The following is a 23,746-nucleotide window of genomic DNA, read 5'->3' on the forward strand; positions in this document are numbered from 1 at the left end:
TTGGTTTCCAGTTTTCGTTTAGATGGTTACGCGTTAGTCAAAAGGTTGACAACCGCTGATCTACCGGAATTTAGGCTATACTGTTTTCTTCTGGATAAGATTTATATTGCTTTCTGTTGGAATTTTTCAGGGCAGTAGTACTGTCTTCGTCTATAAAGCTTTATTGCTTTTCTGTATTCAGCAGAATATAAAGCATAGGAATTATTAAATTTTTATTGTCTATTAAAATTTTTAGGGTTTCACTCAATTTCAGTATTCAGCTGAGTATTTAAAGTTATAGTGCTTTCTGATGACATATCCCCCTCCATTTTATATATATATATATATATTTACATATTTCCCCCTCCAACAATTACGTTCCCTCTACATTCATTTTTCAACCCTGTATGTCCCTTTTTGAAGAAAAATTGCGATTCCAATATTTTAAATTTATAAACTTTTTTGAAGTTTTATTTGTAAAATTATCGATGACATCGTAGAGGTCTTCCTGATAGCTGCATGTTATGTAGACAGTACAGAAAGATTTCTTAAATGCAGAATAAGCAATTATAGTTCCTAAATTATTTTTATTTAGAAAACTCGTCTTGCATCTAACTATTGTTACAGCAATCGTCGGGAAAATTACAGTAATATTACGATATTTGGAGCTCCGTTCTGTAGCTAATTTAGAATAAATTGCAAAAATTCCAAAGGAACGCCGTTCCACTTTCCCGTATCGTTTTCTGTAGCAATAACGGAAGAAAACTGAAGTATTTCCGAACTTAAATTGGAATTCTTTTGGATATTTGTCATATCTAATGTTTATTAATATCCATCTCTTATTTTTTTTTTCCTACAAATGGCGGGCACTTGCCCATAACGGCATTGGCCACTACTAAGGCCAGAAGCAGTGACTATTTTATTATGGGGGCACCTAATAGGCGGCCACCGTTACCTCCTATGAAGGAACAGACATTTTTACATCCATGCCTTCTCCGGGATTCGAACCCGGGCCCTTTGGTATTGGTTAGGCCCCCCTTACCACTATACCGTCTGGGCGGCATATATTACTAAAATATATTTATTTAAATTTTTAACTGCTCCAATACTATTTTTAATTTAATTAATTTATTATTAATTTAATTTTTCTATGCAATGCTGATGGACGGGATCTCCAAAGACTTGCTTATTTCACCTTCCGCCTTAGAAAGGACATTAGTTCATACATTTAGACTTTTGGAAGCATCAGTTGTTGAACCTTTCAAGGACAGTAATTGAGTTTGCTACTCTTAATTTTCACTGAATTTCAAAAGTGTGGTCAGAATAAAGGTGTAACAAGGGTGTGCAGCTGTTAAAATCTAGTTATTTCTTCAAATATTTTATCTAGAGTAAAGGGAAAAAAAAAGAGGTTTTCTTAATTCCATACGGCCAGTTTAGAATCTCATTTTCCAGCTTTATTGATGATCCATGCGAGTAGTCCCTACAAAATATTTCACATGAGAAATGCCACCCCGGGCTGATTGCCTCCTCCGTTTTCCTCTAGCTACACGACGCCTTTTTTTTCGTAGGTCCCACTAGTGGCCGAGTGGTTAAGACCGCTAAAATACTGGTATTTCGACCGGGTTTGGGTTCGATCCCAAGCGAACGGGCTGGCTGCGGGGTTGGTTTTCCCCATGTGTAACGTGTATACGAGCCAGTTTCCCTTAGAAAGTCCTCCAGGAGGGCATTCCTCCTCTTACGCAGATAACTCTCGTGGCTTCGTGATATTCAAATAACCTAACCTTTTATTGTTATATATATTAATAGCCCTTTTATTCGCATAGCTTAAAATCGTAATTTGAAAATTTTGTGGAATTTATCTTTGTAATATTTTAGATGGAAGATAAAGCTACCGTAGCCATAATGTCAGGGAAGTACTGATATTTCAAATTACTGCTAATGTATTTTAAATATGTTTATCTTGTGAAAATTCGCTCCGATTGCAATTAGTCATCAAATCGAATACTTTGAAAGACTAGTACAATTTAAAATGCTATTAAAATTTCGTCTATTTATCTAAGTGAAGTTGATAATATTGAATTATTTAATTTGTAAGATTATATATTTTTAGATATCTAATAAGTTGGTAACAATACAACTTCTTAATGTATTTTAAATTGCTATTTGAACGAAATTACTTATTAAGAAAGGGCTTCTCGACGGTCGACCCGTCAAATCGCAGAATACTGTTAGTTCCACCTGAGTTGAATACCACGCCAACGGGTTGAATGATTTTTCCCATGTGACATGGATGAGAGTCAGTTCTCTCGGAAAGATCTCCAGGAAGGCACCCCTTTCTCTAATTAAAGTTTCTTTTACAGTTTTAGAAATTTCAAATTACTATTACAGGTTTACAAATTTTTACTACAATTTCTAATTAAACTGAAAGATTAATATCACTTAAACTGCTACTAATTGAATTTTTTGTGCGGATTTTAATTTAAGTTTTTATGTGACGACTCTTGAAATACTTTTGCACACATATTAAGCTAAACATTGCTTCTAGATTTATACAGTAGCTACTGAAATATTTGTATGCATTTCTGAACATTTCGTGGGAATTTTTGAATCCCCACAGCTATCGGAGCCCAAATAGTAGAATAATTAAACACTGGATCAATCCCACCGATGGCCAAGCGGTTAAGATCCACCCGGATTCTAAACCAGGGGAACGGGCTACCTGCATGGTTGCTTTTTGTGGTTTCCCCTCCCCCCAACAGCGTCGTGCATTCGAGTCAGTTCCACTTAAAATCCTCCACGAAAGCATTTCTCCCCTTGGGGAGGTAATTTAGCGGACCAGCAGCCGGTCGGTTAACATTGGTAGTTCGACCAGGGTTCGATTTAATAATTCAAATTTGTATTTGAAATTGTCAAAGGTTTTTTTAATAGGTTGATAATGTTTACCGACTTGTGATAAATAACGATAGTTTAAAAAAGCAAGGGTACTTTTCCGTTTTGCCGGCGCAAACGATAAAGTCGCCAGTAATGGTTTAACTGATGCCAGACGGAATATCTTCGCTGGTAACCTTTTACGCCTCAGTTTCAAAACAAGTTGAAGCCATTTCTTATCAGATTGTTTCTTTCAATACTGGCATACAATAATATAGAATTTTTACACGATATTTAAATTTTATCCCCTAAGACAATTCACGGTAATTAAGTCAATTAGAACGCAATTACACCGCTCATCCGAAGGCGAAATCAAGTGTTAAATTCATCAATTCTAATGAGAATGCACTCGCGAAGTAAAGCACTGCTGTTTTACATAATTTCTGAGTAAGCTATTCGTACGAATTGAAATAATTCTTGCATTTAAACTTGTATTCCAAATTAAGATTTAACTTGAAATTAATGTAGATAATTACTGAGAGAATTAGATTTTAGTAGCGTAGTTTACGTGAGATGAGATCACTTGGGGTCACGTGATACGAACCGGCGAATCAGGATTTTGAACCATGAAATCATAGTAAATTCTTAAATTAATGTCTTTTTACAAATTTATTGTCTTTATTTAATGGCTTTTTACAAAATTTTAAACCATATTAAAATGTTTATGCCTTCAAAATAAAAAAAAAATAAATAAATAAAAAAAAAAAATTCTTAGAATAACTATTTTTTATGTGTATACTGTATGTTGTCGCCAACAAAGTCTGCTTGGCGAGATTTGCGCCGGCGAAACGGAAAAGTACCAAAACAAGCTGCCAAAACCACCAGTATGCACTCTATAGGTGCATTTTAACTTATCTGTAAAAAAAAAAAATATTACCAGAATGCGCCAAGGTGGTTGCATTAATAAGTAAGTACCCAAAAGAGATACCTGTACTCGCATTTTTTTCAGTTTTAGCTGACAGGGGTTAAAAAATTCTGGCCACAGAAAATTCTCGAAGAAATCTGTATTTAACACGTTGAGCGCGGCGCCGAATTCGCTGTCCTTTCGTTCAGCCGGCAGCGAGCTAAGCCGTATTTTTGTTTAGAATGTTTAAATACATTTCTTTAAAACTAAATTTAATCACATTTCATTGAGACTATATTTATTTTTTAACTTTAATACTGTCGGTCCTGCGGACCGACGCCAGCCAAACGAAAATTCCAGTGCCGGTCCCCAGGGAACGACGCCGGCCACAAAGTTCACTGCCGCGCTCAACGTGTATCAACTAAGCTAGAGAAAAAAAGGGCCAGTCAGATATTTTTATTGTATAGCGATAAATCGGTACCGTTGTGCTGAAATTTCAATGGTTCAACCGTAAATCATTGGCCCTCTTTTAAAATTTCATCAAACACCAGGGGGTGAAAATATAACTCGTTGGAAACCCCTGGTTTAGAAGTATCTTAGAGAAGTTAACATCAGGTAACATCTCCAGACCACTAGATGGATGATCCTGAGTTAACAATTGCAATCAAGGACTGTGTGCTAGATTGAAAAGCGTTCGAGAATGTTAAACGAATTGTAAAAGTTGGAAATGTGAATAGGAGAAAGGGTAAGTAAAAGTCGCACGAAATCTTCCGAATGCTTTTAGTAGAAGGCAGTTATCAGATAAAGTCGGGCAGTTTTCAGAATTAATTTTGTTACCATGTCTTCGCGTCTATATTTTCTTAGTAGACTTGCAGGCCTTCAGCCGCTGCACGGATAAGTTTGATTGGTACTTTTCCGTTTCGCCGGCGCAAATCTCAAGCAGACTTTGTTGGCGACAACATACAGTACACACATAAAAAATGTTAACAAATGTTAGTTCTAAAAATTTTTTATTTTGAAGGCATAAACATTTTAATATGGTTCAAAATTTTGTAAAAAGCCAATAAATAAAGACAATAAATTTGTAAAAAGACATTAAGAATTTAATGGGCTATCATGGTTCAATATCCTGATTCGCCGGTTCGCATCACGTGACCCCAAGTAGTATCTCGTCTCGCGTAAACTACGCTACAAAAGTCTAATTCCCTCAGTAATTATCTACATTCATTTCAAGTTAAATCTTAATTTGGAATACAGGTTTAAACGTAAGAATTATTTCAATTCGTACGAATAGCTTACTTAGAAATTATGTAAAACCGCATTGCTTTACTTCGTTAGTGCATTCTCATTAGAATTGATCAATTTAACCCTTGATTTTTACATTTTCTATATTTTCGCCTTCGGGTGAGTGATTGTGATTGCACTTAATTAACTTAATTACCGCGAATGGTCTTAGGGCATAAAATTTAATTATCTTTGTAAATATTCTATGTAATTGTATGCCAGTATTGAAAGAAACAATCAATCTGGTAAGAAATGGCGACTTGTTTGAAAATGAGGCGTAAAAGGTTACCAGCGAAGATATTCCGTTTGGCATCAGTTGTACCGTTATTGGCGACTTTATCGTTTGCGCCGGCAAAACGCAAAAGTACGGTTTGATTTACCTAACTAAAAAGCCTGCGAGGGCTATCAGCCTAAGGGCAGGGATGCCTTCATGGAGGACTCTCTAATGGGAACTCGCTTGTATACACGTTACGCACGAGGAAAGTCACGAAAACGCCCATGCAGCCAACCCGTTCGTCTGGAATTGAACCTAGGTCGGAACTACCACTGTTCAGCGACTTTACTGCTGGTGGTGCTCGGCCTCTGGTGGACCCCCGCTGAGCGGGTAAGACCGCTAAACATTGGTAATTTGATTCGCAAGCAAATGTTTTTGTGATTTGTTTGTGTGGAAGTTTTTCCCGTGTCTGTGGATGTCTGGATATAAGCCTGTTTTCCTTACAAAGTCCTCGACGCAGATATCCCAGTGTGCTTTGTTATAATTATATCCCAATCTAAGACTTCTTGCAGAATTTACGCAGTCTGATTTTCAATATTTTATACACGAGTTTCTTGAATTTTATAATTTTTCATACAAGCTAGAATGTATAAATAATAAACGTAGTAAAGCACCAACATTTATTTTTCAGCTCATGAGATAAAGATGATCCGTACTCTAATTGTTTTGATTTATTAAAAACAAATATAACTTCGGTACTTTTCCGTTTCGCCGGCGCAAATCTCGCCAAGCAGACTTTATTGGCGACAACATACAGTAAACACATAAAAATTTTACTTCTAAGAATTTTTTTTTTTTTTTTTTGAAGGCATAAACATTTTAATATCGCTTAAAACTTTATAAAAAGCCAATAAATAAAGACAATAAATTTGTAAAAAGACATTAATTTAAGAATTTACTATGCTTTCATGGTTCAACATCCTAATTCGCCGGTTCATACCACGTGACTCCAAGCGATCTCATCTCACGTAAACTACTCTACAAAAATCTAATGCTCTCCGTAATTATCTACATTAATTTCAAGTTAAATCTTAATTTGGAACACAAGTTTAAATGCAAGAAATATTTCAATGCGTACGAAAGCTTACTCAGAAATTATGTAAAACTGTAGTGCTTTACTTCACTAATGCATTCTCATTAGAATTGATGAATTTAACCCTTGGCTTTTCTTTTCTATATTTTCGGCTTCGGGTAGGCGCTGTGATTGCATCCTAATTGACCTAATTACCGAAAATGGCTTTAGACATAAAACTGAACTATCTGATAAAAATTCTATGTAATTATATGCCAGTATTGAAAGAAACAATCAATCTGATAAGAAAAAGCTGCGACTTGTTTTGAAAATGAGGCGTAAAAGGTTACCAGCGAGAATATTCCGTTTGGCATCGGTTGTACCATTATTGGCGACTTTATCGCTTGCGCCGGCAAAACGGAAAAGTACCATAACTTCTTTTCTATTAATTTAATTTCCAAGTACCAATATAAAATAAAATAAATTTTAACTAATCACATTTTAAATATATACTGGCAGTAACGTATGCTAAAAAACTGCTTTGCAAGAAGGCAAGTGTAAGGACATTCGCGGAACATTGATTTATAAAAATGGTCAACACTTGAGAAAGGAAACGCCGAGCTAGCGTGTGTTTTAGTTTTGCCATCATCGTAATGTAAATATGTGGCAGCTTTTTCTCACGAAGTCCTGTACGAAGACATTCCTCCCTTAATATGGGATATTGCTTACGTGCTCTGCTTAAATGCACTGAAAACAGCGCCCTATTCGAACGGTTCAACTCCCGGCGAACGGACTAGCTGCCAAGAGCTCTTGTCCTTTCTCAATACGTAACTGAAAGCAAGCCAGTTTTCCATAGAGAGTCCAGCACGCCGGCATTCCTGCCTGTAAGCAGAGAACTTTACATTCTTTTGTTATAATTAAATAAATTTAACCGAATCTCATTTGCAGCAATGTCAGGCAGTTTTCTGCACGAAGTCTGCCTCCTCTCCCAAAAGCAGAGAAGACAAAACCCCTAAACACTGGTAGTTAGATGTAGTTTGAAGCCCGGCAGACGGGTTGGCTGCATAGACATTTTTAACTTCCTTCCCTTAAGCCCCCTTTCTTTTAACCAATATTGTTGTCCGAAAAAATAGAGAAGGGAAAATTATGCTATTTATTTAATTTCTTAATTTAAAAGTACACGGTTACAGTAAGAACCTTTGCCGTGAATAAACCACAGACAACTATATTCCTTTAAAAGAAACCTACATTCCAATAAGACTATACAGTTATATTAATATTTCAGTATGTAACATCTTCATTTACTGTAATTTAAATTTTCTCTTATTGTCTATGTTACTCCTTAGGCCTCGAACCAATATGAACGTGCACCCGACTCCGTAAAATCGTAGACTGAATGTCGGTTCGTGTTTGCTTCGATATATTCGAAAGGTTCGGTTTGACCTTCGCAGGTAGTTTGCGAGGGTTTGTCTTTTTTAATAAGACGAAAACAGTCTCTCTACTGGCATGGAAAATTAAAATAAACGTGGAGAAATCTGATGCCATTCTTTTCACAGGGAAAAAAGTATCGACTACAACATTCAGGTCACCATGTATGGAACTCCCATCCCCTGGACCAAGCAGGCCCTTTACCTAGGCGTTACTCTAGATCAATGTCTCACCTGGACCCCACACATTACACAGCTCATTAATAAGTTCCGAGCGCGTAAACGTACACTTTCCCCCTTAATTGCTCGGAACAGCGTTCTTTCTACTGACGACAAATTACTCATTTACAAAGTCATGTTACGTTCCATCATCACTTATGCCTGCCCTGTCTGGGGATATGCCTCTGATACAAATGTCAAAAAACTCCAAACGCTCCAGAATATTGCATTAAGACAAGCGGCGGGTTGCCCATGGTTCATAAGAAACTCGGCAATCCACCGCGAATTCAATATTCCATATATACATGAGTATATGGCCACCCTGGCCCACAAATTTTATAAAAGCATACCAAGGGTTTCCAACCCCACAATACCCATGCTTAACTATAATTTCAAAGTTAAAGAAAATAGAAAAAGGCCTCTAGCTATTCTAAGGCATCTAAAATAATCAATTGTGATATATATATCTAAAAAAATAAATAAAAATAAAATTTTAAAAATAAAAAAAATACCATATGCAATTATGTCTCTGTATGAATTACAATATCTGCACCATATGTACTCTTATTTCTGTATATTTGTTACACCTTACTTTTCAATCGTATTTTTATGTGCATGTAACTTTACTTACTGTCGTCGTAATATATTTTAAAATTATATCTTTGAGTGTCAAACTTATGGACTCCTGAACTCTCCGGCAATACTGGTGTTTACTTTTTTGTACGGAATACTCCGCACTGCCTCACATCTTCGTCTTACGTCGTTCAGCCACGGTCGTAGTTGCTTGTTTGTTTCTCGCTCACACTTTATTTTGTGCCATCAACTTTTTCGTTCAACATTGTTTGAATTATTTAATAATATAGATGATATGCCAAAATCACTTTAGAAACCACATGCATTCGAAAATCGACCACAGTTCGACAAGTGTAGCGCTTCGCGCGCGGGAACACCTTTCTACAAATGCATATTTGCCTGAACCGAAGAGGAATCCGTTTTAAAAATTAGTGCTGCTCGTTTTTTAACAGCATTGATGAAGGGTAAAATTACGCGAATATTTAAAAATTTATCGGGACCTAGCTCTAAAATGCTTGGTGGGTGGAAATATATGACGAAAAACCGTATGTCTACGAGCAACGGTTGCGGAATTAAAGGCCGGGCAAAGACGAGGACATGATGCATATAGACTAGGTTTTTCATTTTCAAAAGTACTACATTTCTTCCATGAAGAAGGATAGTTGGTAAAAAGCAGCGATGTAGTTTTTTTACTTGCGACACTATATCCGTTTTCATTTCCGCTGATAGAAACAACATAATATCCGGGTTCTATAATTTCGAGGCGTTGTAATTACAAAATGTTTACCTACATCTTATCTGTCTTTGTAACCTAAAAGAAAACAGAAGCCATTTTCTTAAGTCTTTATTATTATTCAGTATAGTTAGAAATACGAACGCATATAGTCTAGAAAATTTCTATGAAAGGGACAAAAAAAAAAAAAAAAAAAAAAAAAAAAAAAAAAAAAAACGAATATTTCAGAAATTGGTATTTCTTCGAGCGTGACAAATTGTGTGTGTTAATCAAAAAGCTGGATTAATAAACTATGGTAATATTTACTGGTTGAGGGATCTGCGAGATAAGATCACTTTTACAGATTTCTAATTAAAATGTATTCTGAAAACATCGGATAAAATCGCGCAGTTTCATCGCAAAATCAGCCGTTCACGTGAATGAGAATGTATTATTCTGAAAATATCTTTCGTACATGATTCAGTATCGGAATTTTTTCTCGTAAAACCGCGTTTTTGTAATCGCCGCTTCGTCTTTTGTCTTGAAACAGTCCCAGGATATTGGAATGTGATTAAATTAAGGCTCGATTGATAATTTAATAAAAAAAACTATCAATTGGAACCTATCTGGAATTTATTCCTGCCGTTTTTTAAACATCGGCTTATATTTAACTATAAAAATTTAGCTATAATTTTTGATTAGCCATTAACAAGCAAGCTATACAGAATTTTATTTCGTGGGGAAAATATTTGTTAAAGAATTGGAATAAAAAATCTCCGTCAAAATAAATTGCAACATTTATTACATGCATTTTTTTATGAAACAATTAAAAGTACTGTTAACTTTTAGTGATTGTAATATCGTCCAACGCATTGTCGCGCCAATTTTTAATCAACAAAAGATCCACAGGAAAAGTATCAGAATTTTTGATTTAAACATTGAAATTTCAATTTGAATGTCAAAGCTGCCATGCCTACCTGCCTAAGAAGAACACCTTTGTGGATGACCCTTAGTGACCGAGCGGTAAAGTCGCTGAACACTGGAAGTTCGATCCGAGATCGACTTCCAGTGTTGTATGTATGTATGTATGAATGTCCAATGTATGTATGTATGAGTGTCCAATGTATGAATGTATGCGTGTGTGCATGTATGTACGTGAATACATGTGTATACACACACACACATATATTCGTGATTACATATATACATAAACACATAAATCCATATATTTCTGGATTCGGTCCTGATACACATGGTAGTACCCGTTCGGGGGTTGTATAGGAGGTTTTCGTGGTTTTCCACGTGAGTAGCCAGTCCTTCACGAAAGCATCTTTTACCTTAAACAGATAATCTTCGTGTTCTGTTCTTCACCATAATCAAATAAACCGAAACAAGCCTTCGTGGAGAACTATTTAAGGAAACTCGGCTCGTATTCTTGTTGCACATGGGAGGGAACCATAACAGCCAACCATGCAACCATCCCGTTCGCCTGGGATCGAATCCAAACCAAGTCAGAAAACCAGTGTCCAGCGATTTTACCGTTTGGCCTGTGGTGGGTATTTTAAACATTAAAAAATATATACTTGTTGACGAATTCAGCACCTGTTAGTGGCCGCTAAATGCTGGTATTTCCACCAGGGACCAAATCCTGCGAACGGACGTTTTGCATGGTTAGCTTTCAGGGTCTTTTCCCATAAAATGTCTCTCACGAAGGCATTCTTCCGAACTCCCACATGAAGTTCCAACTTCGTACCTGAAGACAGTTCGTCACCCGAAACATTCGAAAATCGAACCGCGCAGGATTTAATGTAAAATTCGTTTCCGGATCCTAAACGATTGCTTAGAATAGTTTCCTAAACCAAAAATTTTAGCAGTTTTGATATTTCTTTAACCCTTTGATGCATGGTGGTCGCGCCTTGAAACCACCAATTTTCGAATTTTTTCCCGCTTTTCTTTCCGAACGTTTCGAGTGAAAACCGACTGGTCTTATATCGTTTCTCTCTATCTAACGCAAAATGACTGCAGAACCAAATATTTTTTAGGCCTTAGTACTTCAAATCAGATGCCTTTTTAAAATTCGTTTTCCAATGAGACAAAATAACTTCCTTTTATTAATATAAACGACTTTAAATTTCGAAAGTCAATCGCACATCATTTCTATCGTAAACAGTAATAAAAATACAGCAATAATTAAACTACATATATGAACGGCATCTGTTTTGTGGTTTCAGCGTGCGACCACTGCGCCTCTAGAGCATTGTGTTACATTGCTCACAAGCCCTGAAACCACTGCTCTTTCACAATGGCATTTATTGCTTTCAAATAGGAATGTTTATTTTTACCCGGATATTGATAAGGGGCTTTGACAAACTTATTTTATTACTAAACAATACATGCACCTGCCCAGAGAAAATTCCTTTCATTTCCGGAGATTTCTCCGAGCTCTTATTTCCTATGCTATGAATTTCTAAATTATTTTGTGTGGTTTAAAAATGCAAACATTTTTCGATAATTAAAAATAGAAATCTGGTAAAAATTAAATTAAAAATATTTAACACAGAACATATGCCAGTAAAATGCAAATCCCAGCGGTGTACACTTTGTAGCACAAAGGAGAAACCTCACGGAATAGGATAACGTACGAAACGCGCAATGCTGACTTATGATTGTACCAAAAAGACAAAACATGCTTTGAACAGTTTCATAAAAAAAAGTTTGTTCTTTGATATTTAAAAAAATTCAGTTTTTCTTATACTCTACTGCAGGGGTTCTCAACTTTTTTTGTCTCTAAGAGCACATTCTAGAATATTTGTTGAACGGCGAGCACCAATAACTTTTTCAAGGTGAATTCATAGTATGATAGTTAATAATAAATGCATATAAAAAAAAGTGATCGGTCGCATTTCGCTTTGTGCTGGTAGCGATTTCTATTTCATTAAAAATGAGAAAACTTTCAAGTAGAATTTTATTGGAAACTAAAACATTTTTATTGTGATCGCACAGCGGCGGGCATGGGGTTGAGAACCCCTGCTCTACCGAGTCTTTTTTTATCTATTTATCTGAGCTGCCTTATTAATACGCTCTTACGTTTTCACTGTTGTAGCAAAATTACATAAATGTTTAACTTTTCATTTTTTTTTCTGATTTACTCTGTAAAATAAAGTAAAAAATTTACATATGATGCAATTTTTTTTTTTTTTTTTTTTTTTTTTTTTTCTTTTTTCTTTTCAATTCGCAAATTTCGTCATTCATTGGAAATGCGAAAGAGAAAGTTTTTTTTTCTGTCCTACTAACTCAGTAAGTTTCAAAGTCGAGCTTGGTTTCACGGCAAAACCACCACCCACAGATAATTCGACGAGGGTAGATTTTTTTAAATTCATATATTTTTTGTCTCTATGATCATAAAATTCGATTTCTAGAATTTTTAGTTAAAACAAAAATAACATCGCACGCATCAAAGGGTTAACTTATTATAATAATTAACAATTAGCAAATATTTTGACACGATGTATCTGAAAATAAAAATGAGACAATACACACAAAGAAAAATCGAAAACGTTTCGACGCATTCATTTTTATAGCATAACTTCATTTTACTTGTTTTGCACGTGACGCTGTCATTTCTTCTGATACTTATTAAAAATTTTCACATTGTTCTGTGTCTTAAAATTAGAAATTAATGACCTAAAACTGCAATGGTATATTACAGTACAAGTGTAAAAATGGACAGTTTCACTCACGCGTGTGTCGGATTTGTGGAACGCTTATCGGGTCCCACAAAATTTTCGTAAATATTATGGGGTCCTATGGTTGCGACTCAAAAAAAGGTTAAGATGCCCTGGCCTAGAGAAGTTACTTTGTATACTAAGTTGATAATACAGAACGAATGGAATTCACTAAATCTAATGCCTACACAATATTAGCAATACTAAACACAAAAAATAGAGAAACTAATTTTTTTACCTTTGTTTCACAAAAGAAAGTAGGTAGTGTGTGAATAGATGACAGTGAAGAGTCAAAAACTGCAAAGTGTATTTGAAGAGAAAATCGTACATTGTGTCGGGTAGCTGCTCAGTTTTACCTCCCGCCAAGCTATATATATACACCTAGATAATATTTTCGGGCGAAAATTCGAGAATGGAATGTAAGCACGAACAAAACGTTTACAGTAATTTCACGTTGTTTGTATGCGTGACGATTGTTTCGTCCGCGATCGCTCTCGTATGAAATTTTCAAAAATTTCGTTTTCGTATTGAAACCGTTCAGAATCCATAACATTTTTCTCTAGCCTCGTTTGTCAGAAACGATGCAGTGATTTAAGAATCGTCTGGTGAGTTCGTCGATCGGTGCGTCGATTGCTGGAAACGACGGAAGTTTTCAAGGCCTCGTTTGCAGCAGATGGGAAAGAAAGCAGAAAAAGAATCTCGAGTTTTTTCGGCTGGCATCTCCATGTGATCCGTTTGTTTACGTAGCTGTTCCTCTGTTTTGTGTCAGCCGACAGTCGTGAAAATTACTTGTTCATCTTGTAAATTATTTTGAAAGGTTTGTAAAAACCTATACATTTTTCAGGTCCGATTTCCGCTTCTGTATGTGCTTTCAATGATTTTCATTATTACTTGTTGTCTAATTGTAAAATTTTCTGATATTAAAATTATTTAACAATGATATGTGATGCGGCTTTAGCTTCTTTCAAATTTCCTTCCAGGCTGTCCTACTCTTGCCCCTTAGTCCTCCGACTACTGGCCTTTGTACTAGTCTTTCTAGACAGCCCCACGAGCGGTTGAGGCCGCTGAATACTGTTTGTTCGACTTGGCTTGAGTTCCATCCCAGGCGAACGGGCTGGCTGCTTTTGTTGGTTTTCTCAATGTGTCATATGAATATGGGCCGGTTTTTCTTAGAAAGTCGCCTACGAAGGCATCCTTCCTCTTAGATATTCCTCGAAGATTTATCACCTTCGAATATTAATTTCTCAAATTTAGCAATTACGCGTAATGATTAATTAAATCTTAATCTTACTTTTTTTTTAAAGTTAGAATCATTCTTTACGTCTCTTACGAGATGCCTCAATGCTAACGGATTTTGTGAGTCATTATTCATTTTTTATACTTTTTTGGGAAATAAATTAGGTTGTTCATATCAGACTGGTTAGAGCGAACCAAACTTCGGTCCCTTGAGTTCGGACTTTACACTAAACGCCGCTTGATGTAATTACGTTTGTCTACTGCTATTTTGATGACATTAAGAGATGAGGAAACTTATTCAAAATAGCAGCGGAATTTAACGAATTTAAATAAGTAAATCTGAAAGGATTCAGATTATAATGTTGCTCCAGAGGCTTTGTTAAGGTTTTATACTCTCGCTGAGCAACGCGCGTTACTAGTCTGCTCTTGGATTCCTTCCGTCCAACTTAATTTTTTTTTTTTTTTTTTTTTTTTTTTTTGTCTTTTTAACTTTATTACTAAGCATCGCTTTTTTCGCACTTACGCCACAAAATTTCAACACCAGGATCCCAAAATATTTAAAAACAACATACTTTTAGAGTTCCCGATAGTGTTGGGGTTTGCCATATATTTTTTAAAATTTGCTACATCATGTTTTTGAAAACTAGTCACTCGAGGCCTCCTAAAAAATGCGTTATGATTTTGTGAGTCTTGCTAGTGTCATTAAATCAATATTTAATATTTCTAATTAGGCATTTTTAATCAAATCGATTTTTCCATAAACCATTTTTATTTAAATCTGAATAAAAAGTAAAAAAAATACTTTTTAAGAGCTGCGTTTATTGCTTTGAAATCGTTCGATTTGCTACTCTATAAAAATATTAAATTGAAAAGTAAAATATCTCGCGCTTAACACAACTGCAACACGTTGGCGAGTGGATGCTAAGTGGCAGCACCTTGCAGTCGCTACACTTTGCTACCCAGATTCATAGATTAAAATTGAAAGATTGAAAGATCTTGTATTTTTCTAAATGCAAAGTCTGTCACCCAGAAAATATAAAAAAATATTAATTTCGGACAGTATTGCCACTTCTCGCCTTTCAGTTGCCGATTTTATTAAGCAAAATCGTTATAAATTTGTACGAAATATGAAATAAATCAAAAGAACAATTTCGAACTCAAAATTCGGGATTAGAGGTGCCCATGCGTATTAAAAATTCGGTGGCTCTAGTTTCCATCGTTTTTCCACAGTGCGAGAATGCATACTCGTGTATACACATATTCTTTATTACTTAATTTTTTTAAATTAATCTCAATAAAATTTTTGCGGCAACCTTTTGAAAAGTGATGCGGGCCAGGACTCGGAAGTTTAAACCTTGGATACGGACAAAAAAGTGAGTTTCGAGACTAGTAGCATTTCTAATGCTTTTAACTAAAACAGCATTTTATTTAGGACAAGTTAGTTAGGACTTTATAATTTTCAACAACATTTTAGTTAGAAAAAATGCAAAGTCATTTATAAGTTTTATTTTGTTCATTTATGTGTATAGCGGTTTTGGAAATTATTTGGCTACTGCTGAATCTTAATATAAGGAAAGTATTCCTCATTGAAGACATGACAGTGTAAGTTTAGACGAGTAGGCAAGCCATAGTGTATATTTTATGGAATTTTTTTTTGACTAAGAAAAACACGAAAAAATTCTGCAAAAATTTTTTTGCTCCTGAAGAAAGGCCTAGCTAAAAGCTTTTTTCTTTGCAAAACCTTCGATGACATCGTAGGGCTCTTCTCAATTGTTCAGTTGCTGTTATGTGCAGAAAATCTAGAAAAAATTCTAAAATGCAAAATATACATTTGTAGTTCTTAAATACGTCTTAGTTTTTTTTTTTAAACTTTTGTCACAACTAAGAACACTTACAGCAATTCTGAGGAAAGTTTATAATATTACAGTATTTGGAATTTTGATTTGGAGATTCTTTTTTAATACAAACTGCAAAAATTCAAAAGGACCGCTTTTCTGCATTCTTTGTTATTTTTTCAATAATAACGGAAATTAAGCTGAAATACTTCTGTCTTAAGTAGAAAATTTTTCTTTATTAATGTCTCAACTGATCATAATTTAGTTGATATTCGTAATTTTCCTTCAGAAGTTTCGACGAAATAAAAATTAAAACTTCGTGTGATTTCTTCGAACACCCTAATCTAGAGAAGAAAAAACTATTTTTTGGCTGAAATTAATTTTTAATGGCAAATTTTAGAATATCGTTATTCTTCACCTGCCTCCACATTCTCTATATAACTAACTCCAATAAAATGTTTCACTTGCAAAAATGTGATGGCCAAAGTAAATCTCCCCAACCCCCCCTAGCCACAATACAATATTGCATGGTAAAATCAAATTTTTGTGGGGCCTCTTTTCCTTGATGCCCTAACCACCTGTTTACTTACTTTAATGTTAAATCTAGCTTTGTACGTTCACCTTGTTTGTCCTACACTGGAAAAATGCCTGAAGTGCTTTTAAGAAAGGGGTACGTTAAATGGCAAGTGGGTGTTAGGGGACTAATGAACAAAGAGCTGCAGGAAACTTCCGGAGTTTGGTCTAAGTTAGGTTCCTCAAGGCGGTGACGCCACACAGGTGACGACACAGGTGACACCACAGGTGACGAATAGCAAGAAGATGTTTTGTTCTGCGAAATTTCTTGGTGGTCGTTTCTCGATTCCTATTTCACTTGCATTTCTGCGTACAGACCTGAAGGTTGTCTTGGAGCTTGTTTGAACTTTTGCGTTTACTGTAGATTAACGTTTAGATGGCTGCATTGGAAGATAAACCAAAGTACGGAGGCTGCGAAGGCCCAGATGCCGAGTACGTTAAACTCGTTTCTTCGGACGGTCACGAGTTCATCATTCTGAAAAAATACGCTCTCGTTTCGAGCACCATCGAAGCCATGTTGAGTGGTCCCGGAAGATTTGTCGAAAGCGAAGTCAACGAAATCCATTTCAGAGAGATACCATCCCACGTGCTTCAGAAAGTGTGCCAGTATTTTACGTACAAGATCCATTATACCAACAGTTCGACTGAAATACCAGTGTTTCCGATCGAAGTTGAATTAGCCTTGGAACTGCTGATGGCCGCTAATTTCTTAAATTGTTAATTATCTTGGATTTGCGACTGCTCCCGTTCCTGGATTATTTCATGGATATTTAGTGGTCTTAAGGAAATGTGTTACGATGCAGTGTTTACGACGCCAGGGACACACCCGACAAGAAACTGACTTTGTGTTAAATATCATAACTAATAAGTAAGTGTCTATATTCCTTGCAGAGTCATACATGATGCAGATTCTGTTAATAATTTTTAAGACTTTATGCTTGTCTCGCAGAATGTTCGAGACATGCTAACTTTGATTTTTATATCGGAACTTCTGTAAGCTTAAATTTGATTTTTAAAGCTGCAGTTTCATTTTTTAACTGCAATTTTTGAGCAAGTATTCCTCTTTAAAATGAGAATTTTAAGTAACTATTGTATTTTAAATTGCAATGTTTAAGTGAATATTGATTTTTTAATTCTAATTTTGTGAGCATTGTATTTAATATGCATTTGAGCTAATTATTATTTTAAACTCGAATTTTTTTCGAGTGTGTTTCCCTGGAATAAAAGCAAGTATGTGAAATAACTTTGTCTTTATTTTAGAGTACTTTGACTTCGTGTTTACATTACGATTAAAAAAAACGAGTAATTATTTTTAGTAGTAAGGATAATTAATAATTTTCTTGATATTATTGCCCATACAAAAGCTAATTTCTGACAAGTTAACACTAGTTGTGGGAGTTCACGTGTAAGGGTGGATTAATTTGCTTTTTTATAGAATAGTTTTTAAGCGTGCGTATAACGTGAATTATAATTTTTGTCCCTTTTATGGAATATTTACTAAAATGTATGAAGTTTAAATCACTTACATGATCGGTCGAAAATTATGATCTTCGCAATGAAATGTTCAGTTTTCAATGATGAAATATTATAATTTTGAATATTTTAAAATTCTATCATGGGTTTAAGATTGGTTTTAATAATGAAAGAGGTGGATTCTGAATATTTTATATTTCCAAAATTATATTACTAAATCATTACTTTAAATGAAATATTCATTTATATATATAGAAATGTTAAGATTGATTTTAATTATGGAAGATTAGGATTTTGAATAGTTTACTAGTATTGAATTTGTGTTATATCAGTACATCATTATTTCCTAAAATTAAACATTAATTTAAATATGAACACTGATTTTAATAATGAAATGTTTTCTATTAGTGGTGAATCTTTGGAATAACCAGGAAATACCTGTTTGCTCTCACGAAAATATCTTAGATTTCCTTAAAAAATATCCATCGTTAAACTTTTAAAAATCCTTTAGAAATATGACCATATTTCCTACAAACTAGGTCAGAGATCTAGAATTCTACAAAATTTTAGATCTAGTTTTATAGTAATGTTTAAAGACGTGGAGATATTCTATAGAAATTTGTGTTAGATTCTATAAAAATTTAGTTTCTAAAGGTATTTATAGTTTTCCTTGTAGAATAATGTGTGTAGATTCAGCTACTGAAAACATCAGATTCAGTTTATAGAAAATTGATTTCTTTATACAATTCTGTAAAACAAAAGTTATGTAAATATTTTGTAAAGTCTAAAGAACTGTTTATGAAAGATCCTACAGAAGCTTTTGAATGTTATAATATCCACTATTTTCTTTTCTGATTGAAAAGAATGAATTCAATTTTCATTTTTGAGTAGAATTTTTAACCTAAATTTTGAAATGGTCTGACATGAAGGGAGATGAGATTTTCGCAACATTTTGCCTCTAATAAACAATGCTCATGTTTTCAATTAAAAAAAATAATAAAAATAAACTCAATAATCAAGCTTAATTGAAAATTTAAAAAAAATTTACTGTGGGTAAAATAATTTAAAACTCAATTTTTAAGGAATTTTAAATTATGTTTTAAATTGATTTTAAGCTTTCACGAGATTCGATTTTTGGCGAATCATAGAAATACTGTTTAAAAAATTGCACAAAATGTTACATAAATTTAGAAAGGAAAAATACCTTGCAGAATTTTATAAGAAGAAATAACAAGATATTAACCGTTTTTAGAATCCTTTAAAATTGTGGCCCAGTTTCCTTATTTACTATAGATTAAGTACGTTATCCTCTATAAAATTTTAGGTTTTTTTTATGCAGTTTATGGATAGAAATAGGTAAGTATTATATAGGGATCTGTAAAACTGATTTCATATAAATTTATGTAGTACAGAATCTTGCTTAATGTGTGTGAAATGAATTAATAGACTACGGAAAATAGCAGTTCCATACAGAAAATTGAGTCTTAATTAAAAAAAAAAAAATGAATAAACTTCCTTGCTTTCATTTCATATAAGACTATTCAGGGATAAATGAGGCCCGGATGCAGTCGGAATTCCGGATCTTTTTCAAATTTTATTTTAGAGGAAATGTTATTCAATAATTACATAAATATTTATGTGAAATTCAGTGAGAAGACAAACTTCTTGTTTGAGCAAGATAAGTGTCTGATAAGTTATTTTAAAATTATTATTGCTGTTTGACTAAAAGAATATCCAGTAGAGTACTGATAAATCATTTAAGTTGCTTATGTGGACCCATTCTCGAAAGTTTAATTATGGGAGTGATATTTATGTCAGAATGAAAAACTTCTTCGAACGACAATAGCTTAAGTACTGCACACTTTGAAATTTGTAAAAGTTTTGACAATAATGCAGAATTGGACAGCGTACCAAAAGTCTTTGCATTGGCATGAGCCATTCTTTACTTTCTAGCAGTTTCTCATCCCCAAAGCATGTTAACACTGCAAGCTCTAATTTAATATTTAACACCTATAAATACACATGGGTCATTTTTATGTTCTGATTCTGGGAACTCTGGTTGAGCAGAGGAACTGAGCGAGACTGCGAACTTTACATTACACCAGTATGTAAACTATATATGTTTACACTATACCATTACACCAGTATGCACTATGTCAATGTTCGGTAACCACAAGTTTTCCGCTTTTGTAAAAGTTACAAATTTGTAATACATTTATTATCAGTTAGGTTCAAATTTTTTTTTTTGTTAATTTAAATGTTCATTAATTATTATAGCCATGCAGTGTTTTTAAATAGTAAAATAGTTAAAAAATAAAATGCATACACTGTCAAAATCACCGCATGTGTACCTTTGCGGTAAAATGAACACGTGTTTTTATAGGTGTTAGAGTTGAGTCGAGCTATGGTTTTATCGATTTGCCAGCTATAGTTTGCTTAAAAATGTCTGAATTTTTAATTGTTAGCAAAGAAAAATATAAAATTCTTAGAAAATAACTCCCTCCTAAAGAATAGCAACTTAGCAATTATTTTAAAAATTACTCAGAAACCGAATAGGTAGTTGTGCCAATTGCTTCAGTGAATTTTAAATTAATTTTTAATAAATTGAAGAAAATTACACAGAACGATTGCTCGGAGCGAAAATTACCCAGATCGAAGCTCCACACGGACGTTTCACGGTACAGGTGCTTGCACCAGAGTGCCTGGCCCCTACCCCTAATCAAAAACTTGTGTATCTTTTAATGTTGTTCGGCATAAATTGGAGACGATTTAAGCATTGAATCTTGTTTGAATTTGGAATAAAGTACTAAAATTAAAAATGAGCACAAATAATTGCTTCAGTGAATTTTAAATTAATTTTTAATAAATTGAAGAAAATTACACAGAACGATTGCTCGGAGCGAAAATTACCCAGATCGAAGCTCCACACGGACGTTTCACGGTACAGGTGCTTGCACCAGAGTGCCTGGCCCCTACCCCTAATCAAAAACTTGTGTATCTTTTAATGTTGTTCGGCATAAATTGGAGACGATTTAAGCATTGAATCTTGTTTGAATTTGGAATAAAGTACTAAAATTAAAAATGAGCACAAATAATAAGTGAAACCTGTCGAAAAGAAGCCCACTCGGAGACGACTCTGAATTAACAACTCAAAACTGATGCTCTCTTCGGGCTAGCATACTGGCCGCCGAGAAATCTAGTACTTTCCATGTCTCGAAGTTATTGCAATGTATGATTAAAGTTACATATAAGGGACGGATGTGGTTACAGTTATATAACGGATCAATTATTCAACTACAGTACCAAATACAGTTACAGAGGGACCGGACCAAAATGTTTTCTTTTCTCCGATTTAAAAAAAAAAAAAAAAAAAAATGCAGACACCACATAACTTCCTTGTACGGAACATTACATGCATTTTTTGCTCCATTTCGTTTAAACTTATTTCCTCGAATTTCATTAGAGATATGTTTCTCATTCAGTTAATTCAGTTCTCACTTCGTGGTAAGACAAAAATGCATAAAAGCTCAAAATATCTTCATTAAAAATAGAAAAACATAAAGCACCAAATACAGTTAAGACAACCAATTTTTACAGTTAAAACTGGTTTTTACGCAAAAAGGCTATTCTACCAACAGGCAACAAGGCAGATTTGTCTGTGCATAAAGTTTACTTTTGGTCCCACTCAGCAAAAAAATCATTGAAGGTGAAAACACAGACTCGATTTACTATTCTGCTAAGTTTCAAATTTAAACAAATATGGCTGCTATTGCAAACAAAAATCAGGCCTAGGCGCACTTGCACAGCCTTTAAATTGTTGATAATTTTACAACTATTGAATGCAGGTTAACTGAAGGCATAAAAACCTTAGCTGGAAGGTAAGTACATAATTCAATCATTTTTAAAGCAAAAAAATGTGCAATTTACGAACATATAAGAATAAAAAAAAAAAAAAAAACTGAGCTCACCGAACAGAGTAGGTACATATATAGTTTTGGAGGTGCGGCCGTTTGCAACTAAAAAGGGAGGTGGTGCACAACTACAAGTCATAGCAGTCCTATAATACAAGATTTCAACGTTCTGACACGCGAGATACAGACGTCACGAAATTCTTCTGAAACCATTTTAAATCAATTTTATAAATGCGTTTGAGGAAGAAGAATCCTTTATTCTGTCCTTACAGATGTCATGCAAAAACATCGTTAAATTGCATTCAATAGTGGTCAAAATGGATATTTTCATTGAAATATGATGCCCGGAATTTTTCGTGATTACATCATTTCGTACAAGGAAGTAAAAACAAATAGTGTTATTTCGTTGCATTTTGGGTCAGAATTCATTTATGTTAAAAAAATATATAATCTATTATGCAAAAGTTTGTTCATGAAGTGTTCATATTCGTAATAGTTCTTAAAATTTCTTTAAGAAAGAGACAAGCAAATACTTTCTTTAGTCGTGTGCTGCTGCTTGAATATTTTCGTAAATATCCACCAAAACGTTAAATTTTTTACATCATTCAATATTTTGATAACATTAACAGAATATTTGATCACTATGAGCCAAGAGTTTTCCACATTTTCATAAATGTTAGAAAAAATGGAATTCTACAGAATCGTCCGGGTATGTATGATACTAACATTTCATACACTTTGACTATCCTTACATTGAATAGATTTTTGCATAATACATTTAATAATTCATTCCATAGTTCCATACATTGTTTTTACTAAGAAAGGTATAAATTTTGTTTTGTACCAATTTCATTTTTCTTTACATATTTCAAATAAGATTTTGAGCTGCGATCTTTTATTTTTAAAAATGACATTGTGCTTTTGATGAATGCCATTCTTTTAAATTGCCTTAACGAGACCTTTTACCCTACTTCGTCTAAATAGCATTTTTTCCCCTATAGAGTATCTAGGTATTATACTGTTACTGATTTTGTGTATACGTAAATAATTTGTCAAATTATATGCGAAATTGTACTCTTTTTGTGCATTATAACGTGAAATACTTGAAAGAGACAACAGAGTTAAATATTGTAAAATATGGCGAAAAATTGCCAAAAAGTGGACCAATTCGGTAACATTTTGGTGTGGTCCCTGCACTGTAAAAAAAAAAAAAAAAAATCTGTAAGATTACTAAGAAAACTCATGGAAACTGGGATGCCATGGGTTATTTGATTAACAGGTGTATTCTTTGTAACTTTACATGAATTTTGCCTTTAATGGTTACAGATCTTTTTCTTGTAATATCACAGCATATAGTTATGTAAGTAGAACATATTTTTCTCATGTAAAATCCCAAAAGATATATCTGTAATCGTTACAGATTATTTGCGTGTATTATTACAGCAAATAATTATGTAAAAAGAACATGTTTTTCTCATGTAAAATCTCAACAGATATATCTGTAACCGTTACAGGTTATTTGCTTGTATTATTATAGCAAATTATTATGTGAGTAGAAGATACTTTTCTTATGTAAAATTCCAATGGTTGTATCTGTTATACGAGTATCTATAGGTTTCAGATTATTTCCTTTTAATATCCCATTAAGCAATTATGTGTGTAGAATTTATTTTTCATAGGTGAAACACTAAAGGATATGTCTATAAAAGTAATAGATTTTTTGTCTAAAATGATGCTTATT

The 23,746-nt window shown here is 33.9% G+C and overlaps 1 protein-coding gene and 1 pseudogene across 2 annotated transcripts in view; both read left to right on the forward strand.

Moving 5' to 3' along the window:
• The window catches only part of LOC118202694 (uncharacterized), a 190,381-nt gene that overhangs the window by 72,877 nt on the left and 93,758 nt on the right, over positions 1-23,746 (forward strand). The window lies entirely within an intron of this gene.
• Positions 16,747-17,844, forward strand: LOC146996116 (elongin-C pseudogene; annotated as a pseudogene).

The sequence above is a fragment of the Stegodyphus dumicola genome, chromosome 7 (assembly GCF_044657685.1).
Source record: "Stegodyphus dumicola isolate Sdum_Otavi_A_Nest chromosome 7, ASM4465768v1".
Lineage (NCBI taxonomy): Eukaryota > Metazoa > Arthropoda > Arachnida > Araneae > Eresidae > Stegodyphus > Stegodyphus dumicola.